Genomic DNA, 24249 nt, shown 5'->3' on the forward strand with positions numbered 1-24249 from the left:
TTAACCTTACCAGGAGATCAGATTGACTGGTGCCTGCCCAGCAGAAGTCCCGAGATACCGACTGAATCCTGGCCATTTACACAGCAGCACAAAACTATCCTGTTCCTTTTATTGCTATGGTTGCCATGGCCGACCCAAACAATATACCCCAGCTCCTCAGTCTTCCAGCTTCCTAGCCACCTCCCACATGCTCCAGCGTGGGCAGGAGAAGGTGAAAACTGCACACCGATGGGAATTTAGAAGCTGGAAAGGATTGAAAGGGTATCTAACAGGCAGATCAGCCCAGAGGGTGTAAAGCAGTACTGAAGACTTTCTGTTTTTAGCTGCAAGGCTCTGCTTCCCTGAGTTTTCACCTAATTTGTCAGTGAAAAACAGATCTTAAGAAGGAAAAGAAAATGGCTAAAACCCCAACTTGGGAAAATGACTAATCACCTTTAAACTTTGGTTTCACGACTATCAGCAAGACAAGTGGGAGAAAAAGGGCTGCAACATCCTGGATACAGTAATATCTGAACAGAGGCAAGACAGGAGGGAATGTCAGTGTCTAGGTCAGGGGCGATAAGCCCTACAGGAACAACACCACCCCCCCGGCCCTGCTACTCTACGAGTAGCATAAATATTGTGATTTTCTTATTTAAAACAAATTCCTGCTTGAAGACGCCACTTTTAAAAAATCCAGACACAGAAATCACACAGAGAAAGAAAAATAAAGAGACCCTAAAAATAAACCACTGATGAATTTTTTATAATACATGTTGAAACTAAAGACCTGCCCTGTGCATGGGCTTGGGAGAGGGAGCACCTGGACTGCAGACCCAGCTCAGCCACAATCCAGCTGAGCAAGCCATTGTACCCTTAGCCAGCATTTTTTGTCCTTTTTACTGAATTCACTGTGGTGACATTGGTTAACACAATTATACAGGATCCAGGGACACAATTCTGTAACATGTCATCTGTGTAAGTATTGTATATTCACCACCCCAAGTCAAGTCTCCACCCCTCACCATTTATCCCCCGCCGCATGCTCTTTTCTACCTGCCCCCACCTCCCTCCCCTAGCGATCACCACACTCCTCTTTTGCTCAAGCCCTGCCCTGCCCTACCCAGCCCTGCCTCTAGCTATCAGCCTGCTCTCTATCTAGGAGTCTGTCTCTATTTTGCTTGCTAGTGCATTTTGTTCATTAGATTCCACCCGAGTGAAATCATATGGTATTTGTCTTTCTTTCACTGGTTTCTCTCATAATGCTCTCCAGGTCCACACATGCTATTGCAAAGGGTAACCTTTTCTTCTTATTTGTAGTGAGTAGTATTCCATTGTGTAAATATATCACTTCTTTTTACCCACTCATCTACTGATGGACACTTGGGCAGCTTCCAAATCTCTGCTCTTGTAAATAATACTGCAATGAACACAGGGGTGCACAAATTGTTTTAAATTAGCATTTTGGGTTTCTTTGAAAAAATTCCCAGAAGTGGAATCATTGGGCCATAAGGCAGTTCCATTTTTACTTTTTTGAGGAGACTCCATACTGCTTTTCGCAGTAGTTACACCAATCTGCATGCCCCTCCAACAGCGCATGAGGGTTCTCTCCTCCACATCCTCACCAATACTTATAGTTTGTTGATTTATTGATGATAGCCATTCTGACAGGTGTGAGATGATATCTTACTGTGGTTTTCATCTGCATTTCTCTGATGATTAGTGACATTGAGCATCTTTTCCTGTCTCCGGGCCCTCTGTATGTTGTCTATGGAGGAATGTCTGTTTGGGTCCTTTGCCCATTTTTAAATTAGATTGTTTGAGTTTCTGGTGTTGAGTTTTATAAGTTCTTTATAAATTTTGGATATTAACCCCTTATCAGATGGGGGGGACAAACTGAATCATCTTTCAATTCCCTTACAACGCTAAAATTCTCTTTATAACCTCTATGTACAGCATTGTATCTAGATTTCAACAAAATCATATGAATAAGAAAAAAAGACACAAAGACCAACACCTTAACTCTAACAGTGGTTGTGCTGGGCCTCAGCATCAGGGTGACACGTCTCTTCTTAATTTGCCTAATTTGGGAAACTTGTTCCTAAAACAAAAATGACAACGACAGAATGGTGGTGACATACAATATTGCAAACGTACTTAATGTCCCTGATTCACACATTAAGAAATGGCCAAAATGGCAAGTTTTATGTTAGGTATATTTTACCACAATAAAAAAGATTAAATCTATATAAAAAGGGGGAAACTGTAATGGAGCCCACAATTACATGAATGTTTTGGAAGTGGGCACTGAGTGAACAATAAAAAACACAGAATTTAGTTTTCACTCCTTATCTGCTTTAATTTGTTCTCCAGAGTCTGCTGAGCACGCTTTCCATTTCTATCCTGGTTGGAGAGAAATGGCCTATTTGCCGTTTCACAGAGCAGTTCCTTAATAACTCTCTTTACCTCCTTCTCCCCTTCCCCACCAAAATTGGCTGTCACTCTACAGAATCAGTCAAGTGCTGCGAATCACTACTAAAAGCGCCTGTGAGGCACTCCCTCTAAGAATCTGTACAGATCAAAATCTCAAGTGCTTACTTGCCTGGGGACTGCCATAATGTGAGGTGTTGCTTCTTTCTCAAGAATAAAAACCAGATGCTCTAAGCTGATGAAAGTAAATGTCCTTTCAACACATCTCTTCTCTAGCACTTGAAACTCTTACCAATGAGAAGTGCTTCCTACACTCAGTTCAGTAGTTTCTGCACTTTTTACTTTTTCTTTGAAGTTGCAGTACAATCTGATTCTACACCTGGGGTAAAATAACTCCTTATGGTGCGCCTTCTGAGGACACCCCAAACAAGGGTGTGCAGGTAAAGAGAGCTGCTTGAATCCAAGAGCAACACCCGAGGATGCTGTCTCCCTATGTCACAGCTAAAGTAACTTGATTCTTCTCGACAGTCTTTACACCAAGTCTCCAAGTTACACACACTGGCTTAGTCAGTTCCAAACTTCTGTACAAACATATTCCTAAGGACATTTCCGCCTTGCTCTCTGAGCACTCCAGCGTGAAGTAGTAAGTAAGGGGTGGGGGGGAGGCCGTGCAGAAGAGACCAGTGCATGGAGAGATCTAATCTTAGCCCTACTGTACTCTGGAAGCCTCACAACCTCCCCAGGCCTCTTCTCTAATCTGTAAAAGGCAAACATGGAGACCATATAATCCAGAATCTCTACAAGCTGGAGAGTTCTGAGAGTCTATGTGATGTGAGTACGACACAACTGCCCACAGCCATTTACAGAACAAGCCCACATTCACATAGCGAGTTCACACTGGAGCTGGAGGGGTCAAGGGAGAGTGGGGAGCAGCGGGTAAGGGATGAAATGGATGTTTCTGGATTTCACATCTACCTAAAACAACGATTAACCCTAATGTTTTGCCTGGCCCCATGCTATGTCCTGGGAAGATACAAAAGGAAGTCAGGCGCCCTGAACTGTAATGAGCAGAGACTAAAATTGCATACGGGACAGAATAAAATCAAGTCACTTAAACACCTAGTTCAGTTCTTTCATTAGTAAACAAGCAAGGGATAGAGGCCCCTTCTGTTTATCCCAGTGCTTGCCGGGCACCTCTACCTAGAGGCCCCTTCAATTTTTCTGCTGGTTCCCCAACTGAGTGAGTGGCGTCACTAAGCTACTGGAACCAGAGAACTCCTCCCTCTCGCTCACCTCTGATGTCTAATTATCACTTCCTGTAGATCCTGTCTCATTAGCATCTCTCCAGTCTGCTCACTCTTTCCATTCTGTCACTCCCACAGCCACTGCTAGCTCTCCAAGTAGCAGCAGCCAGTCCTTCCCAGCCCCTGCGCCACCTCCAGCACACAGACCAGCGATCAGCACGAGGCAAGTGCTCCCTGGCTGGGGAGTAACATTCCTCTGTCACCCGAACACTTAGGATTGCTTCCTCTCTGGTTCCCCTGCCCACTGCCTGGCCCCTTATCATGACAAATGCAGAGCACTAGAAAAATGGTATTTCTAAAACACACGCCTAATTTTTCACATTCCTGCGTAGAGTCCTCCAGTGAAGTCTGCATTACATTCAAGATAAAATCCAAATTCCTGGATCTGACACACAGGTCCCTCCTGGTCTAGACCCTGAACCTCTCCAGAGCTGTCAGGCCAGCCTCACCTGGGTCCTGCCCCCTGACCTGTGGCTCTGCCTGCCAGTCCATTTACTACTTCACACTTCTTTTTTGTCTTTCTTTGCACATTCTTGTCTAACCTATTCCTCATTCTTAAAAAGCCTACTTTGAAGGACATGTTTTTAAAATCCTCTCTGACTGTCTTTTCCCCAATCCATCTTGTTTAGATGCCCCTTCTCTGTGGTTCTGTAACACACAGGTATCATAAAGGTTAACACAGAGTAGTAGTTGAATTGGTTGTCTGTTGTTCAGCACAAGAGGCAAAAGACCATATCTTATCTGACGCTTTGACCTCAATACCTAGAGCAGAATTTGACATATAGCAGGTATTCAAAAAATATTTGTTGAATTCATGAAGAATGAAGGAAGAGAGGGAGGGGGGAAAGCGGAAGGTAAAGAAGAAGGAGTGGGAGAGAGAAGGAGCGACAGAGAAAGAGAGTGAGATCCAAACAGCAGCCCCGAGAGGGCCAGTCAGAACCCGGGGTGGGAAGCCGGGCCTCCCAATCCTCTGACGGATCCACCCTATACATGTTTTTCCGAGGGTCTCTTCCCTTTCTCAGTCTGTCGGCTCCTGCTAGAAGACCTCCTATGGTTCGTTACTAACTACTCTCAAATCCCTACTTCCTATCAGTTCTAGATTTATGCATCCAATGATGTGCTATCTAGATGTCCCACTGGCAAATCGAATTTTAAATCCTAATAAGAAATAAAATAATTAACATTTTCCCCACCCCAACCATGAGAGAGAGAGAGAGAGGTGGAGAGAGAAGCACCGGGCCTCCTAGGTTAACTACGGCCTCCCTGTGCCCCTTCGTGCAGTCACCGAGGCAGCAGGGTAGTAGTTAGCATTCAATTTTTTAAAATTATCACTTCTATACCAGGATATATGCCATGTATTTTACATGTTTTACTTCATTTAACCCTGCCAACAAAACCCTGTTCGGAAATCCTGTAACTGGAACTTGGAAGAGGGTAGGAAAAAAAAATAAAGAAATTTAATATATTTGCTTCTCATGCCTAGCACCATCAATCGCCCCTTCTTTCACACTCCTCGAGTACAAACACACCAGGACCCACTGATCGTTCCACCCATCCTTCCACAAGTGCCACTGACCTCATCTGGCCTCTCCTAAACTCTCCCGGGCTGCGCAACAGACCCCTAGATGTTTCTCCGTCTCCAATGTCAACCCAGTCAATTCTACCCTCCACTTTGCCAGAAGAAAGAAAATTGTAAAAGCAAAAGTGACTTCTGGTTCCAAACAAGATGGGGAGATTGCAGAGGGTGGAGGCTGATGCACCTGAGAATTTCACCCATTACCTGACACAAGCCTGTATTCAGGGGAACTCTTGAAGGAGAGGAGGAGGTTAAGTCTCAGGAGGGAACACTAGATGGGGGAGGTCCAATGGTTACAAGGTGAGGAGTGATTTGGGAAACAATGAAATTATCGGTAGGTCTTAGACAGAAAAAAACTAAGTATAAGTTTATGTTAAGATGAAGGTAAACACTATAAGGATAAACTGAATTCTTTTAAAACCAGCAAAAGAAAATTTAAGCTCTACAAAAGAAGGGAGAAAGGGGCTTTAAAAAAAAGAAGCAAAATGAAATGGCAATCGAAAACATTGCAAACAAGGCTAAAAAGTCTTTTTTTAAATAAATTTTTACTGGATGATACTCTTTTTTTAAAAGATTTTATTTATTTATCTTTAGAGGGGAAGGGAAGGAGAGAGGGAGAGAAATATTGATGTATGGTTGCCTCTCATGCGTCCCCTGCTGGGAACTGGCCTGCAACCCAGGCATGTGCCCTGACTGAGAATTGAACTGCGATCCTTTGGTTTACAGGCCCGCGCTCAATCCACTGAGCTGCACCAGCCAGGTAAAAGGTCTTAATAAAGTAAATATAATAAGCATAATGGGGTGTAAAGTCACTAACCAAATAACAGAAACAAATACTGTATTTAAACTACACACAATACGTAGGAAAAGAACAGTGGCCCATTTAAAATGAAAGTAAACAACACAGCTGAAAATAAGGGATTCAAAAAAAGACAAGAACAAAAATAAAACCAAAATGCAAGATCATACTTTTCAAATCAGACAAATGGAACGTAAGATAAAAAGCACTACAAATGACTATGAGGGACATTGTACACCAGGAAAACGAACAGTCAATAAAGTACATTTTATGATCACGTGCATGTTACATGTGCATGTGACAAGTATTGTCCTCAAAATATTGAAATAGACAACTATGGAGAATATTAAATAAATTGAAAATATAGTTGACACAAAAATGGGGGAAAAAAGGAAAGCTTAAAAATTCCCGATGTTTCTAAGAATTAAAATACTTCTTTTATTCCCCTGGAATAAATGAAATGGAAATTACAAAATACTGAGTGAAGTTATAATAGAAGCATTCCATATCCAAATCTGTGCGGTGCACCTAAGACTCGAGGATTCACCTCAAATCCCTGGCTGACTGAATGGCCCACGGCCGTGGTNATGATCATGTGCATGTTACATGTGCATGTAACAAGTATTGTCCTCAAAATATTGAAATAGACAACTATGGAGAATATTAAATAAATTGAAAATATAGTTGACACAAAAATGGGGAAAAAAGGAAAGCTTAAAAATTCCCGATGTTTCTAAGAATTAAAATACTTCTTTTATTCCCCTGGAATAAATGAAATGGAAATTACAAAATACTGAGTGAAGTTATAATAGAAGCATTCCATATCCAAATCTGTGCGGTGCACCTAAGACTCGAGGATTCACCTCAAATCCCTGGCTGACTGAATGGCCCACGGCCGTGGTGGCCATATCCTATCAGCAAACCTTGGACGAGGAGAATTCCCAGAGCCACAGAACCTCCCTTTGAATCGCTAAGAGCTATATTCATTAGGATGACACGACAGTCCTAAAGTGTCTGCACCTAATAACAGGAAAGAAAATTTTCAAATTAATGGTCTAGAAAAAGGAGAGCAAATTAAACCCAAAATTAGAACACAGAAAAATAATGAAGAGTAGAAATCAATGAAACAGAAAACAAGCAACAGTTCATTTCTTCCTAAAGATTAATAAAATTAATAAACCCCTAGAAAGACTAATCACAAAAATGAAATAAGAAAATAAAATAACCAATATCAGCAATGTGAAAGGAAAGATCACTAGAAATCCTATCAACATTAAATAGATAATAAGTAAACATTACACAACTTCATGCTGATAAGTTTCACGACTTAGATGAAATGAACAATTTCTTTCTATATTTCTAGAAAAATAACTTACTAAAACATAACCAAGAATAGACAACCAAAAAAACAAGATAGTCAACAATCTGTGAAGAAACTGAATTCCTTATTGAAACCCTGGGCTCACCACACACGCACCGCAGTGCACAGCACCCGACAATGACAGAGAAGAAGATGCTCCACCGTGTGGTAACTTAACATTACATTATGTTTGCAGCCATTGCATGAAGAAACCTCCAGGCCCAAGTGCTTTCACTATTGAATTTCACCAGCTGTTTTAAAAAGAAATACAATCTTACAGAAATTCTTTCAGAAAACAGTGAAGACAGAAACATCCCACCACACAATTTATGAAACCAGTTGAACACCAACACCAAAACCCAGCAAACACAACAAAAGAAAAATATAGACAAATACTCCCCATGGACAGCATTGTAAAACGATGAAGTAAAATATAAGTCTAAAAAAGCCAGCATTAACTGAAAAGAATAATACATATTAATAAGTTTTTTCTTATCCCAGGAACTCAAGGTTGGTTTAACATTTAAAATCAATTAACCTAATTTGCCAGACAGAGAGAAACACTATACAACGTATCTCGTTAGAGGCAGACAAGGAACTGCACCAAATTCAATATTCCACCACTGATAAAAACGTACAGACAGACCTCTCTCAAAAAATTAGAAACAGAAGGAAACTTCCTCAATCCAATAAGGGGAAACTGTGAAGAGCTTACAGTTGTTATCATGCTTAGTGGTGAAAGAATAAAACCTTCCCCCTAAGATAAGGAACAAGGCATGGTTATCCACCCTCACCAGTAAGTGAGTTTAGCAGTCTACAAGATACAAGGTCAGTATACAAAATCCAATTGCATTTCCTTATCTAAACATAAAATGATTTGAAAATTAGATTGTAAAAAATTAAACTTATAATATCAAAAAACACAAAATACAGTTAAATTTTATAGTAGACATGAAATATTCCTACCCCCCAAAAGGGAAACAATACTGAGAGAAATTAATAAATAACAGAACAAAGAGATATACTACGTTTTTGAATTATAAGTCTCAATATTATTAATATACCAATTTTCCCTATATTGATTCCCCATAACTCAGTGCTACCCAATAAACTTCTCATTTTTAAAAGAAACTACAAGTTAGGTCTAAAATTTATGTGAAGCTCTACAGGAACTAGAACACCTCAAATAATCTTAAAAACAAAGGACAAAGTTAGAGGACTCATACTTCCTGACTTACCATAAAAATATTTTAATCAAGTCAGTATGGTTATTGACATAATACAGCATACAGATCAATGAAACACAATAGTATTAAAACAGAGCAAATACAGTCAATTGATTTTTGACAAAGACACTAAGGCAATTTGATGAGAAAATCTTCTCAAAAATCATTTCATACATTCCAAAAAATACATGAAAAAAGGAACCTTGACCCTTACCGTACACCAGACACTAAAATTCATTAGAGATAGGTCACAGACTGAAATGTTAAGGCTACACTAAAACACCTCTGGGAGAAAACACAGAAGAATATCTTAGCAAACAGAGAGTACTCAAAAGCTTTATAAAGCCACAAAAATATTTATCTTAAAAAATGACCAATCAGACTTCATTAAAATTTAAAGTGGCTTATCCAAAAACACAGTCACAAAAGTGAAAAGGCAAGCCTAATACCGGGGAAATGTTGTAATACACATATATGACCAAGGACACATAAAGAACTCCTACATCAAAAAAGGCAACCAATCCAGTTTTTTTAATGGTCAAAGGCCTTCAATAGACACTGCACAAAAGACAGACAAATGGCCTGTAAGCGCATAAGAAAGATGCTCAGCGTTGTTAGTCATCAGGAAATGCAATGAAAAACCACGTGACAGTACTTCATTTAACCACTAGAATAGCTAAAATTTTAAAAGAATGAGACAAATGATTGGTGAGGATGTGAAGTGACTAGAACTTTCCTAAACTCGGGGAAGAAGCATACAATCCTGCAGTCACTTTAAAAAGCACACAGTTTCTTGTGAAGTTAAACAACTCCCCTAGGCCCCAGTAATGTCGCTCCAAAGAGAAATGAAAATAAAGGTCCACAAAAAGCCTTGTACAGCACTGCTTAGAGCCTTTTTCTTCACAACAGCCGAAACGGGGAAACAACCCAAACGTTGTTTGTGATTGGATACACTGTAGTATATACATCCAGTGGAATGCCAGTCGGCGTTAAAAAATTATTAAACTATCGATACATGCAACTACATGGGTGAATATCAAACATGATATGTTAAACAGAAGAAGGCATATACAAACATGTACATACTAATGTTTTACTTGTATGAAGTTAAAGAACAGATAAAGCCCACCTAGAGTGAGAGAAATGAGAGCCCTGGTTTTAATACGGGCAGGGGGAGGGAACTGACAGGGTCTAGGAAGAAGGACTCTGAGGTGACAGAAATAGCCTACACCTTGATTAGGGTGCTGGCTACACAGACGCACCTATCCATCAAAACTCACTGAACTGTACATTCAAGATTATGCATTCACTGTATGTACATTCTTCCTGAATAAAAATAGAATGTATGAGTCAAAAGAAGGATGCGCTTTCCATCGGGAGGGTCTGCCTGGAGAGAACCCACATTCTCTAAAGACACGGCGAACAGAGACATGCTTCAGTGGAAAAGGCCATGCAAGGGCAGCACGAGTGAGAAAAGCCAAAGGCAGAGGAAGAACAGTGGTCTGGCAGAGTGAGAAGAGAAATAGAGAAGACTGAGTCAGAAGGGGAAGGCACAAGCCAAACAGGAAGACACGGGCGAACTGCACGTAAGAAGAAAATAAGAGACAGAAAATTGGCGTTTCAAAGTAATCCAACTACCACATCAAACCCAGAAAAAACGGAAGGCGGTTTCATTCTGGAAATTGTCCCCTCTTCTCTCAACACCCCTGTTAATCGAATCGAAAGCAACGAGAGGGAATTCAGTGGAGGTATGAACCTAAATACAGCTTGCTTGCTTTGTTTTTGAGCACCCACCTTCAGCAGAATGCCCTTCCAGGGTTAACATCCTGCCTATGGCATCTGATTATCGATAAAGAGCTCGGGGTAAGAGCAGTCTGCTGTTTACATATTTATGCATACGTGCTAGGATAATGAAATTCACAATCTATGCATTCCCTTAGTGAGTGAATGGAACTATGATGACTCGTCCCTCCGAGGGAGTATCCTAGTTAACCGAAGCCCAAGCTGGCCTCAGGAACCAGAGATAACATTTCTCCTCCTTCCAGATGAATTCATTCGACAAGCAGGAGATGACTCACACGAAGAGCTGATGAAGTAATTAATGCCAACTCTCCCTCTCTTATTCATCCCCTCCAGTGAAAGAATCACGTAGAAGTAGTATCCCTGGCTGAAAAGGAAGATACCGTGTCAGCAAATTAAACAGACGATGGAGTGATAAGGGATGGGGAGGAGGGTTCCCCTCCAAACTCTTTGAATTCAGAGGGACCTCCGCACGATCAAGTTTCAATAAAATTGTGCTAACCAGCAGTGCTTCCTGTTTCAATTCCACAATGCTGGGTTTACAGGAATAGCTTTCTGAGACATTCCTCTAAAATTAGCTTACTCACTGACTTTTTTTAAAAGGCAATCAGAGCCAAAAGACATCCCTGGCCTCTGGTGCACATGTGTGTAAAGAAGCATCTCTGAATGCAAGCTGATGCCGTGTAATAGCGATTTGTCAGTTCAGGCTACTTGGGTGAGGTCTGCTTATTCCAAAAGTGACTTCTTGCTTTTGCTGTCAGAGGTATCAACAGAGAACCAAAGCTTCGGGGGAAGGAAAGAATCTCAGAAAACATGTAGTACAGGTGACCTGGGTATGTGTTTATGGGGGAAAGGGAAGAATATTAAGATTAATTGGATGCTTTTTCATACTGTACACTGTTCTCCCACCTGCCTCCTACCTGCTCTCCCCCACAAAGTGTGGTCCCTGAAGCATGAACATCAGCATGGGGGGGGGAGGGGTGTTAGAAATGCATATTCTTAGGCCCCATGCTGTTAAATCAGACACTCCGGAGGCGCAGCCCAGGAATCTGCGGGTTCAGCAGCCTCCAGGAGAGTCTGGTGCCTGTGCAGTTCGAAGACCCACTGCCCTAGGGTATGCTCCTCTGCCCCACTGTTTCTTTCTTTTCTCAATCACAGTTGAAATTCAGTACTAAATTAGTTTCACGTACACAGCATAGTGGCTAGACATCAGTGGAACTTACAAAGTGACCCACTCTTCCTGAACTCCAAATCTCTCAGGTGTGTTGAAGAGACAAAAGTTGATTCAATTGCCTTAGTTTTACAGTGCTGGGGTCCAGAGAGCTCATGTCCTTGGCCATAGCCACAATGTTGACAAGCAGCCACGCCATCATTAGAAACAACTCTCATATGCATGGCATTCTATAGCCCATTCAAAACGGACTTTCAAAATAACCTTGTGAGATAGTCAGAACTACCCTCATTCATGGATGAAGAAGCTGGGCTCGGAGAGTGTAAAGGCCTGGTCTGTTACAAAGCCAAGTAACAGAGTGGAGACCAGACCTGACATCCTCACTGAAGGCTTGGCACTCCCACAGCGTAGGTCCGTGCAGTGTGGGGCCCACGTGTGTGAGAACCTGCAGACTGAGAAATGATGGGGAGTAACACGACTCCCATGTCTTAGCCCAGACTCTAAAGTAACATTAAAAATAGTCAATAAAATGTAACAGTCCAATTCTGACCCGCCCCAGCAGCGCATACTCCTCTAACTTCTCACTTCCACCCACCTTTGTGAGCTAGCCCCCACGTTACTAGATTTAGAAAAACATCATCTGACTGAAATGAAACCCAGCGGGGAGGGCGCTACCTCTAGCATTTGTAAGGAGCTACTCAAAGAGACAGGGATGGCAAATCCCTTAGGTCTTTCTGATGCATTCCTCTTGTTGTCTGCCTTGTTGGCATTTAAAAAAATATATATATATATATATATTTTAGTGTATATATTAATTATATATAATATATATTCATTTTGGAAAATACAAAAATGGCAAAGAAGGAAATAAAACTCTCTCAGATGACACTTAACATTTATCCTATTTCTAAGCCTACCTGTGTAAATACTTAATAATATCTAAATATTACGTAATTCTTTTTAATTTAGAATATCCACATATTGTCCTAGATTACATTTACATTATATACATTTCTGTTATGTACAGACACATCAGTGCGGGGTTATATTAAATCATAATGAAATAAGATACTTATATTCTAATTCCAGTTTTATTATGTTCCAAAGAGAGATTATTCATTCATTAAAATAATAGTATTTTTTTACCCNTTAAAATATATATATATATATATATACATATATATATATTAGTGTATATATTAATTATATATAATATATATTCATTTTGGAAAATACAAAAATGACAAAGAAGGAAATAAAACTCTCTCAGATGACACTTAACATTTATCCTATTTTTAAGCCTACCTGTAAATACTTAATAATATCTAAATATTATGTAATTCTTTTTAGTTTAGAATATCCACATATTGTCCTAGATTACATTTACATTATATACATTTCTGTTATGTACAGACACATCAGTGCGGGGTTATATTAAATCATAATGAAATAAGATACTTATATTCTAATTCCAGTTTTATTATGTTCCAAAGAGAGATTATTCATTCATTAAAATAATAGTATTTTTTTACCCTAGATGAATTTTTACCTAGATAAATTCTAGGAATTAAGAGCCATGGAACTTGCCAGATAATCGTCACTATCCAGTGTCAGGAAGTGAAAGAACTAGAATTCTCTGCCCTCTGATCTCCACCTGGTCCACAGCTCTGGGCACGCACTGAAGAGCCCTTGCAATTCCCACCTCCTTGCCTATTGCATACCCTCCAGGCTGTCAACCACGGCCCCGATCCAGGCCCCTATCACTTCTCACCTGGAGAACAAGAGACCTTACACCACTCCCCTCTGAACTCATCCCCCACCCTGGGTCAGATGGAAGGTACGCCTGCATGTGCAAGCAAACATGATGAAAACGGCTGACACGCATTACTGAGTACACCTCATGTGCTTGGCACCCTGGTATATGCTTTTCATACATTAGGCCTTTATAACAATCTTGAGAGGCAAATGGTGTTATTTTACCAATAAGAGTAAAGATAGAAATAAGGACTCTAAGGCTTAAAGAGGTTAAATAACTTAAAGATAAGGACACTGGCTTAGAGAGGTTAAATAACTTGTGCCAAGTCATGCAGCTGTGAGATATGAAGAAGCCTGACTCTGAAACCTACACCATTTGTTAACTCAAAAGTTCCAAGACCACCTGCCCTCCACAGTAGTAGTTCCCAAGGTCATTTTGTAATCAAAGTTTTGCAGACTTAGGGCAAAAGATACTTTCGTCTTAATAACCATTAGTTAAGAAAATATACAATGACCAAAGAGATAGTATTAATTTAGTAACTCTCTCAATGAATTTTTGGTTGATGAATCACAATATCAGCCAGCTACATACAAATTAGGGCAAAAGTAGCTTCACAGTGGTTCATATGGGAACAAATACAGTAATTAGTATATAGTAAAGGAACAAATTCTATGTTTCACATACTCACAAATATAAACCTACTTTTGCTCCAACCTGTATAACATAGAAAGCCCTATTTCTATGTTAGTGATATTAATTATTAAGTCCACAGACATATGTAGACCTTCCTTGTAAGATCCGTGTTCTCCCATGTGTTCTGGAGCCTACCAGTTAGAATCCCCCAGCGCGTAAGCTAAGGGCTTAGTACGAAATGCTGTGGGCTCCCCAATTTAGCCCCAATCTACCTTCCCAACTACGTTTGCTTTCACTCCTTCACCATATACCCTGTGCTCTACCTCTGGTGTGGTAGACAGGGATGCCCAGACTATTGGACTACATGCCCAGAGGGCCCTGAGCCATTTCCATGGCAGTTCTCTGCCTGAAGAATTCTCCCTCCTTTGAGACAGAGCTCAAGTATCTCCAGCTGTGTGGAGTCATTCCTGACAACACCCCTACTCCCTGAAGGCACATGTTTCCTTTGTATGATCACAGCCTCTGTGCACAGCCGTTTATGACATTTAATACTGCAAAATAGAAGGATGTGCAAAAGTCTGACTACTCCTCCATTCCAAACCTCTGAAGGGACAGGTAGTATTTATTCACCAGTGCCCCCAGCCCTTATCCTCATGCCTGGCAAATGGTTAAGTGCTCTTCATAAGATTAGTCAATGAATATCAGTGCCATTCTGGCTGGTGGCACCTGGGGAAATCGGTTTGGAAAACAGCTCGTACCACTAAAGAGGCTTTATTTCAGTATGTTGTGAAGCACAAGACTCACAATGTCCTTCCTCCAAAAGCAGGAAGCAAGTACTCACACCAGGAATTAGAAGATCTGAGTTCAGGTTCTGGCTCTCCCACTATCCAGCTCTGGGACCTTTAGGCAAGTCACATTCCTCCTCTGCTCTTCCGTTTCCTCACCGAATTGGAGGCAGAAGATGGTCCCTTCACCTCTTTTCTCGCTGCAATTCTATGATTTGAAAATTCTATAGACTGGGGTTGCCAAACATTTTCTGAAAGGGGTCCAATAGGGAATACTTCAGGCTTTGTTGGTCTACAGTCCTTTTGTAACTATTTAACTCAACTTTGTGGTTGTAGTACAGAAGTACCCATACACATTAGATAAAGGAATGGACATCACTGTGTTCCAATAAAGCTTTATTTACAAAAAAACAGATGGCAGGCTGGATCTGGCCCTCAGGCTGATAGTTTTGCCTATTCCTAGTCTGGACAAATGTCTCCATGTTGCTATGTACTTCACAGTACGTGATCTGAAGGTATAATTTATGGGAAATCCACCTGAAACTCTCCAAGAGACTAATAAAGAGTACACTGAGGAGATACACACCACCATTCCCCTACGCAGAGCTTGGAAATGGGGAAAAGCGGTTGCCTAGTCAGAGGTCTATTGTAAGAACAAGACTTAATGGGTTAAAATATGGACATAGAGAGTCAACTGAAGAAAGCAAAGTAGCATGATCACCATCACAGCTGCCCCCCACCCTTGCCAGCACCTGATGAATTATATTCATGTATTTAAGAAAAGACCATGTCGCTAAAAGGAGGCATTCTCTGGCTCAGGGAAGTAGAGTCACTAAAACTAACGTGGGCAGTGTCAAGCCATCGGAGGGGAAGGCAGTCACTTCACTGAGAAGGCCAACCTAGCAAGATGACTACAGCCAATGACTAAAGTGCTTCTGGTACCACTAGAAAATCCACCCTTCATTGGAGATGAACAGAAGAGCCTGCTAGGTTAGACTGGTACCACTTAACAGTGATGTATCTACTTCTTTGTTCTAATTCCTTGCTCACCAGGCATCCATGTGACTCCATAAAAACTGTTTCTCTAGAAACACAAGTGTTATAACTATTGCTGCTACCAGCAGCTGGAGGACAGCAATTTCTTAAGGTAAATCAATACAGTGGCTTCCAATTATGATTTACATCCCCATGTAGCTTGACACACAGCTTGTGCTGATCGTGTGGCCCTGAGAATATGTTAGTGATGTATTTCACTGTGAATTAAGATGCTGGCATAATGGAGCCAGGGCAGGCTCATATGTTACGTAGCTCTGCGAGCCAGTGTGCCAAGCCCTGGACACAGACCTAAAGCCCTGCACACAGAGTGCGGATAGTGAGTGGGGGACATCCCGCCAGCCCTCCCTGATGGCGTGGCTTTCACCCCATTCCCAGCTCCGCTCACTCTCAATCGATTTCCACAGTTCTCATTAGGACAAGGGAGCCAAAGAACTCGATGCTTCGGGAAGAAGTTCCTGTCCATCCCTGTGTATGGACAGAATGTATAGAAACGGCACCATGGTTAAATAAGTAATCTAAACATCAGGGCCAATTTGACAAGCACAGCCAATACAATAAGCACGGCCAATGACCCACAGGAACCAATTAGTAACTGGCAAGGCTTCCATATAAAGTGCAATAAAGTTTATATATGGTTATTGTTTAAAAACCTAAAACGTGGTAAAAAGTCAATGATGTCCAGAAAACACTTAGCTCTTTTGCCCTAACAAACTGAAAAGCAAAGGCTCAGGACTGAAGTCAGAAAAGTTTTAGGCACAATAATATTATGAATTCTTCCTATTAATATGTCTGGGGTAAAACGAAAGAGTGGGCACCAGAAGGCCAGTGCCTGCTTCCCCACTTCAGGCCAGCACACACCAGGCCAAGCGCCCCCAGACTGAGGAGGGTAAGCAGAGCAAAGGAGCAGCGGAACTGAGCACCTCCTCTCCGGTTAACTGCTTTCCTCCTTCTGTTCCAGAACTTCTAACCCACAGAAGAAGCCATGGAGTGAGTGCGCCCCTGGTTTCCAAGGAAAACATTTCCTTTCACGTTTGCAGTGAGTTTCGCTGGAAATGCTCTGTCCAGTTGCACAATCCAACTAGGAATTAAATATTACATGCTCATTGGTACATTATCGAAATGTAAAGCAACAGCTACAGCAGAGACCAACTGAAATGCCAAGAATTTTAACACTGATTTTAGTAAGAAAGAACAACCCCCCCACCCCCGCTGTTCAGTCTCCAGGTAAGTTTGCCCTCGCTGATAACGCTCCTGTGCCTGTGTGTACAATGCAGACACAAGGATGACTATGCACTTGGTTCCTAGTTTTTCACCTGGAATGTCCAAATAGGATTATCATTAAGTGTAAATATGCAAGAAGATTAAAAACTTTCATTTTTAAAGTATTTCTACCCATCATCATTTGGGAAGTGGCTTAGCTTTCCTGGCCACTATACTTCTAGGAGATTGTGTGTTAATTTCCCATCAGTTAGCACAGAGCCCTGCACACAATGAATGCTTAGTAAACATTTGTGAATGGATGACCTCACAATATCAGTTCCAATAAAGAGCAATCAACCTTTCAAGTTAACCTATGACATTAAGTAAGGTGCTACATCACAGAAAATAACGCTCTGTAGTCCTCTATTCTTATATAGAAAACTAGTCAGTATTTCTATACCCAAAACTCCCCAAGGCACAGTAAACATGCATATTTTCCTATTCCCTCCAAAGCTCAGGATGGAAGAGCAACTTTACTTCATTCGTGTACGTGGAGAACACATTCTGAACTTATGCTAAATACCTAAATGTAGCAGCAGACTGTCAAAAACTGTCAAGTGAAATAATTATTGATTGGAACATTAAAATTAAAAATGAATGTAGGTTAATAGATGAAGATGGCTTTAAGAAAAAGCATATAATCTAAAACTAGAAAAATCAGACAGTGAATCTGCCAATCAGGCCTGTCGGGCTCAGAATGAAAGATTTCAAAGAAAACAATGATAATAACGAAATGAAAATTAACCACACAGAGGCCTTTGTGACAGCCCATGATTGCTGGGCCAGGCTCCCCGACGGCCAGCTTCCCACGTGCCCTCCCTTCTTTGGACCCTCACATAAACATCAGGAGCTGCCGTGAGAAACTGAAACTGGTGGTCAGCAGCTCTGTGATCTTCATACTAATGAACAGAGCCACAGCCTCCACCCCATGAAAACCCTCTCCCTAGATAGGGCTGGATTTATATTACCCATCTCTAGGCTGAACGGGCTCAGGTTTACGTATATATTGAGCTACGGACTCATACATCTAAATTCTCACCCATCATCTCTGTTTCTCACAGCTCACATGCCCAAAACAACTCTGCACATCACCACCACTGCCCTGGCCTATTCCACCAGTCTTCCCCTTCTCAAGCAAGGCCACCACCATCCTGAATTTGTCTACTAGACACCCTGGATTTTCTCTTTCTCCCTAGTTCTAATTCATCAGCAAGTCTCAGATGTTCCCCTGTGATGCAGAATTGAATTCACCCGTTCTCTTCTCCGCCCCCACCCATCTCATATGGATCATTGCCATAGCCTCCCTAACAGTCTCCCTGCTTGATTCTTCATCTTCCTACAACCACAGCACCAAAGCCTTCCCTTTATCTGATACACACTCCACTCACTCTGCTTAAACATCCTCTATGATTCCTGTAACAGGGGACCGCCCAAAAAGAGGCACTGATGACCCAGAACCCATGAATGTGACCTTATATGGAAAATGGGGTTTTGCAGACTCAATTAAGTTAAAGGGTGCAAGATGAGGTCATCCAGGATTACCTAGGTGAGCCCTAAATCCAATAACCAGTGTCCTTACAAGAGACAGAAGAGGACAAGATATAGACACAGAGAAGAAAGCCAGAACTGCTAACTCATACCTCCATAAAGAACAGTATGGCCTTTCCAAACTTTTAAAGGATAGAAGTTATCCACAGATTGGAGTATTGCTTCCACAAGCCAAAGGGTGTCTAGAGTCACCAGAAGCTGGAGGAGGCAAGGAAAGATTCTGCCCTGATGCCCTTGGAGGCAGTGAGGCCCCGCTGGCATGCTGACCTCAGATTTACGCCCTCTGGAACTGTGAGAGGACAAATTCCCATCACTGTAAGCCACCAAGCTGTGGAAATTTGTTAGGGCAGCCGTAGGAAACTGTTAACAGAGTCCCCTACTGCATTTCAAATAAATTCCAGTCCTCCTGCCTCCAGTTCCAGAGGCAAAAGCTGTTTCTGACCTCAGGGCCTTTGCTCAGCCAGTCCTCCCTAATGCCCGTCCCTTACCTCACCGCCACCACTCCAACTTTTCACGTGATGTAGGTCTCCGCACAAATGTCACATCCTGTGAATGGCTTTCCTTTGATGTCCCCAGATCAATAACCCCTCTCGCTGCCACCATCACCTTCTCTCCCCTATTTTTGGTCTGGAAAGACAGAGTAACCTTCCAGGTTTACCTGTGGTCTGCCTGCCTGTGAGATGGTAAGCTCTGTGAGGGCAGGACTTACACTGCATTTGTGCCCCAATGCACCCACTATGCCTGGCACAGAGGAGACAGTCCATAAATAGCTGATTGTATTAGAATGAATACATTATTTTTCTTTTCTTCCCCCAAATTACAGAAGCCCAACTTCATAGCACCATCAAGAGATACGGGCATAAGACTTTCTCTTTGTTGCAAGGCAAGCGTGCTGTAACATTATTCTCGACACTATCTGAAGATTCTAACCACTCTCCCACTCTTGCAGTAAAACTCAGTTGATCAAATGCGGCTTTCCACTTTTGTTATTTGGGTCAAGATACAAAGCATGGTGTAAAGGCAAGGCCCAGATCATTTATCAACCAGCCACATGACCTTAGGTAAATAATCGCCCTCTTTGAGTCCATAGAAAGGAATGCTGAAATGCTGTGTCTACATTGACAGGACTGCTACGAGAACGGATTGAGGTAATTTAGTCTACAAAATACTTTTTCAGAATTGCACAGGCTGGATGCTGCGCCAGCACTGTGGCACAGCTAGAACTCAGACAAGAAATGCTCGCCCTGGTCGAGGATGCATGTAAGTCGACAGCTCTGCAAACTATAAAGCACCGTGCGGACGTACAACTATATGAGATTTGCACTTGCAACACAATGGAGCCTGCTCCCCATTCCCAAGCTGTTAAGTTTTCCTGCTCTGCATACTTCTTGACACAAATGTAAAGCAGAAGACAGTTCTCTAAAGAGAGCTATTAGACTCTTCACTCAGACAGTCGCACACGTCTCAAACACTCATTTGTCTCACGCTGAACAGTTTCTAACACAGAAGAAAATGGGAGCTACCACGCACAAGGTGACAGCATCTAGTCAGTCATCTCCAAACGTGATGCTACAAACCCGGAGACATTATTTTCTCATTACCAAAATACACAAACTGTGTTTCAAACGTGTACCAGGTATGTGTGCAATGCCAATTACCAAGTTCATATGTGGCCATGTCACAGATTTTTAATCAAATGAAACAGGCAGCCTGTTTTTCTATAACTCAGCTTTAGCATCTTACCCTCAAAGACACCCATATCTCTCAATTCTAAATTACTGGGTTCTTAAATTCTTTGAGGACCTAATGAAAACTACAGCCCTCTACCCAGAAAAACATAGATGCCTATAATGTCACACTGCCATATGGTTACTGGGGCACCATGACATTCTGAAAAAGTACAAGGATGAGAAATGAAGAATTCCCAAGGGGAAGCATTCCCCTCCTTGTTGGTGATGTCAACACAGCCTCCTCACCTGACCACCCCACGCATTTCTCTCCCCTCCTCTGGTGGGCCTACAAACCAGGCGCCACAGTCCACGCCCTGTCATCTCAGGAACCACCCAGCACTCACTGAGGGGGAGGAAAGGAGAGCGAGCCAGGTGGTAAGGGCTCCCAGCACCACTACGCCATTTCTTTCTGATGCTCCTCCAGTAGTGGGGTGTGCGAACCAGCCCCAGGAGGGGCAGTTCTCAACCAGGGCCGCCCAAGGCCAAGGGGGCCCAGAACTCAACAACCAGCAGTGACTGGAAACTATGAGAAAACAGGACACTGCACTTCTAATTTTACTAAAACGTTCTGATCTTTTTAAAATTTGAAATGCAATGATATCCATGGTATGTGTAAAGTTATAAGGAAGAAAATGTATTTATGTGGATAAAGGCCAAAGGCCAGCCCAGCTACCAACAAGGTGGGTGGGGTTTTTTTCATTTTTGTTCAACATCACTGATTCCATTCACTGAGCCACCTAACGACTGCTTTTCTTGCCCATGTGTATATGCGTGCTGAATCCACAGTAAATAATGAAAAATTCCAAAATAATAGGAAAAATCTAAAATTACACAGAGAACATGTGTCAGATTTAGAGCTCCTGAGTCATTAGAGGAGCCAACCCTGATTCTACATCAGCTTTACCAAACACTATCAATATTTTCTGCAATAAAAATTAAGATTTGTCAAGTTTGTTAATGCATCTAACTTGCTAAAGTTGAGTATATTTGCCTTGCTCTCTGTATGATACTATAGCCAATACTAGTTAAAACAAAACTAGTAAAAACAATACTAGTTTTTCACTCTGCTCCAAAAATTCTATTTAAGAGTTTGCACACACATACACACATACACACACCATCTATAGTAAGATTTTTCTTCCAAAGAAGGTACAAGCTGTTTTTACCCAAGAACTTTGAATGTGTATAGTTATACATAAAGTTGTCTTTAAGTAACGTTGATGTGCTGTATTTAAGATAGTTAAGCTATGTTCATATAAACATTTATGCAAGCTTCTTAGAAATAAAGAAGCATTCTACTAAGGATTAAATAAGTTAGTGCCATGATTTATAAATTATTTCACCTAAAAATTCTAAACTTTGAATTCTTTATTTTTCAATATAAGAGGGCATTCCTTCATAAGAAACGGTGAACTATTATGTTATCCTTCTTTCCTACTTTAAGATCTCAAGTGTGCCATCTCTGGGGACATGTTAACTTTATAAAAAATGTACCTTTTGTGGTCCTCTAAAAGATCCTCTATCTTCATGCAGTTAAAATGAGTTCAGCTGGCTACAGTCAGTGTACACATAATTTATTACCACAAATCAACTACAGAAAGTAAGCTGCAATTATTACTTACTCCTAAAAAAGGGCCAAGGGATAAAACTCAAATACAATCTTTTATACATAAAATAAAACTATGTTATGTGTCATCCTTTAGTTAAATCTTTTGTTTTTAAATCTAGCAAATTTCCCTGCTTAGACTAAAAACTTCCTTAAGCTTTTCAGGACAGTTCCTTGCATTCAACAGAGTAAGTTCCAGTGTTTAGTCAGAAAAGAAGCTCTGGAACATTAAAATGATTACACAACCGCCCTGACTGGTGTAGCTCAGTGGATTGAGCATGGGCCTGCGAACCACACGATCCCAATTCGATTCCCAGTCAGGGCACATGCCTGGGTTGCAGGCCAGTTCCCGGTTCCTGGCAGGGGACGCACGAGAGGCAACCATACATTGATATTTCTCACTCTCTCTCTCTCCTTCCCTTTCCCTCTAAGATAAATAAATAAAATCTTAAAAAAATGATTACACAATTTTAACTTGTAAGTGTATATGTTTTAAAGTTAATAACATAGTGTACTTCCTTGCATAGAAGGAAATTTAAATTACAAAGAAACTGACTTTCAAAATTCCTGAATCCAAAAGTCATTAAAAAATCGCCCATGTGCCCAGTAGCTACACTAAATACTTATCACAGTACAACATTTCTACAATACGAAAGTTGCTGGCCACCGTGTCATTTCACATCCATGCCCAGTTTTACTCCATGGTCCTTGAGTGTAAAACTAAAGCATGCTGATTCTGGTACAAATCATAAAAGAGACTATGAAGAGAGTTCAAAGTAACCTCAAACACAATGACTTCACGTTCAAAAGCTTTTTCTCATGGTAATAACATTTAAATCTTTGCCTCTGTGTGACTCACATGTTTCAAACTGGAAGTTTAGCCAAATCAGCTATTCCAGCCAGGTGAGGAAAGAACTTCACTGTCCTAAGCACAGAATAAAAGGTCACTCCCTTTCAACTTGGCAGGATAAATATGGACAGACTTCACGAGAGGCTGAAAAGGTGAGTGGGAAAAAACTACTAACCCCAATCTATAGGTAATTACTGAAATCTATCATAAACAGGTCAAAAAACAACAAGTGCTGGAGAGGTGGTGGAGAAAAGGGAACCCTAATACATTGTTGGTGGGGATGCAGACTGGTGCAGCCACTGTGGAAAACAGTATAGAATTTCCTCAGAAAACTAAAAATGGAACTGCCTTTTGACCCAGTGATTCCACTGTTGAGATTATATCCTAAGAACCCTGAAACTAATTCAAAAGAACCTACGTACCGCAATGTTCATAGCAGCACAATTTATAACAATAACCAAGTGCTGGAAGCCACCTACCTAAGTGCCCATCAGTGAATGAGTGGATCAAACAACTGTGGTACATTTACACAACGGAATACTACACAATAGAAAGAAAGGAGCTCTTACCCTTCGAAACAGCATGAATGGACCTGGAGAGCATTATGTTAAGTGAAATAAGCCAGGCAGTGAAAGACAGGTACCATATGATCACAACTATAAGTGGAACCTAATCAACAAAACAAACAAGCAAGCAAAATATAACCAGAAACACTGAAATAAAGAACAAACTGACAGTAACCAGAGGGCAGTGGGGGTAGATAACAGGGGGAAGAAGAAAAAGGGTCATCAAAGAACATGTATAAAGGACACATGGACAAAACCAAAGTGGGGAAGAATTCAGGGTAGGAGGTGAGGGTGAGGGTGGGGGGATGTGGTAGAGGGAAAATGGAAACAACTGTACACAAACAACAATAAAAAAAAAGAAAGAAAATTAATGAAACCTCAGCAAGTTCTTTAAATGTTGTGTTGATGAATGGGAAATCCAACATCCCAAGGCTTTCTTTCAGATTCTGTGGGCATCAGAGTTTTCTTCCAAGCATGCATGGTAACAAAGGAGCTGTAATATCTTCCATGACAATGGTCTCTAACCAAATCAAGAGTTCTTTGCTGAGAGACTATCCATTTTACTCCACCACAGTCAGAGCAAGCCAACCCACGAACAAGGTGAAAGTAGTCATCGCAGATGACTGTTTACAAACTCGCTCTGATATAAAAGTCCCAACGGGACAATTTCTGGGACAGACCAAGGTTGCACACAGATGTGCAGCATTCAGGCAGTGTTTTGCATTAGGGCTGTGCTGATTCAGGTCTTTCCCACCAATGTCTGGGCCCTGGGGTTATTCCCAGACCCACCAGAGAAGTTCAGACCAACGTGGAG

The 24249-nt window shown here is 41.4% G+C and overlaps 1 protein-coding gene and 1 long non-coding RNA gene across 8 annotated transcripts in view; one reads left to right on the forward strand and one right to left on the reverse strand.

Moving 5' to 3' along the window:
- The window catches only part of ATXN1 (ataxin 1), a 391897-nt gene that overhangs the window by 332941 nt on the left and 34707 nt on the right, over nt 1–24249 (reverse strand). The window lies entirely within an intron of this gene.
- On the forward strand, nt 5781–6276 carry LOC118981191 (uncharacterized). The gene is made up of 2 exons (XR_005065297.1): nt 5781–5814; nt 6057–6276. It is a non-coding gene; the product is annotated as an uncharacterized LOC118981191 (long non-coding RNA).

This window comes from Sturnira hondurensis, unplaced genomic scaffold, assembly GCF_014824575.4.
Source record: "Sturnira hondurensis isolate 20B ecotype Veracruz unplaced genomic scaffold, ASM1482457v3 Scaffold0023817, whole genome shotgun sequence".
Lineage (NCBI taxonomy): Eukaryota > Metazoa > Chordata > Mammalia > Chiroptera > Phyllostomidae > Sturnira > Sturnira hondurensis.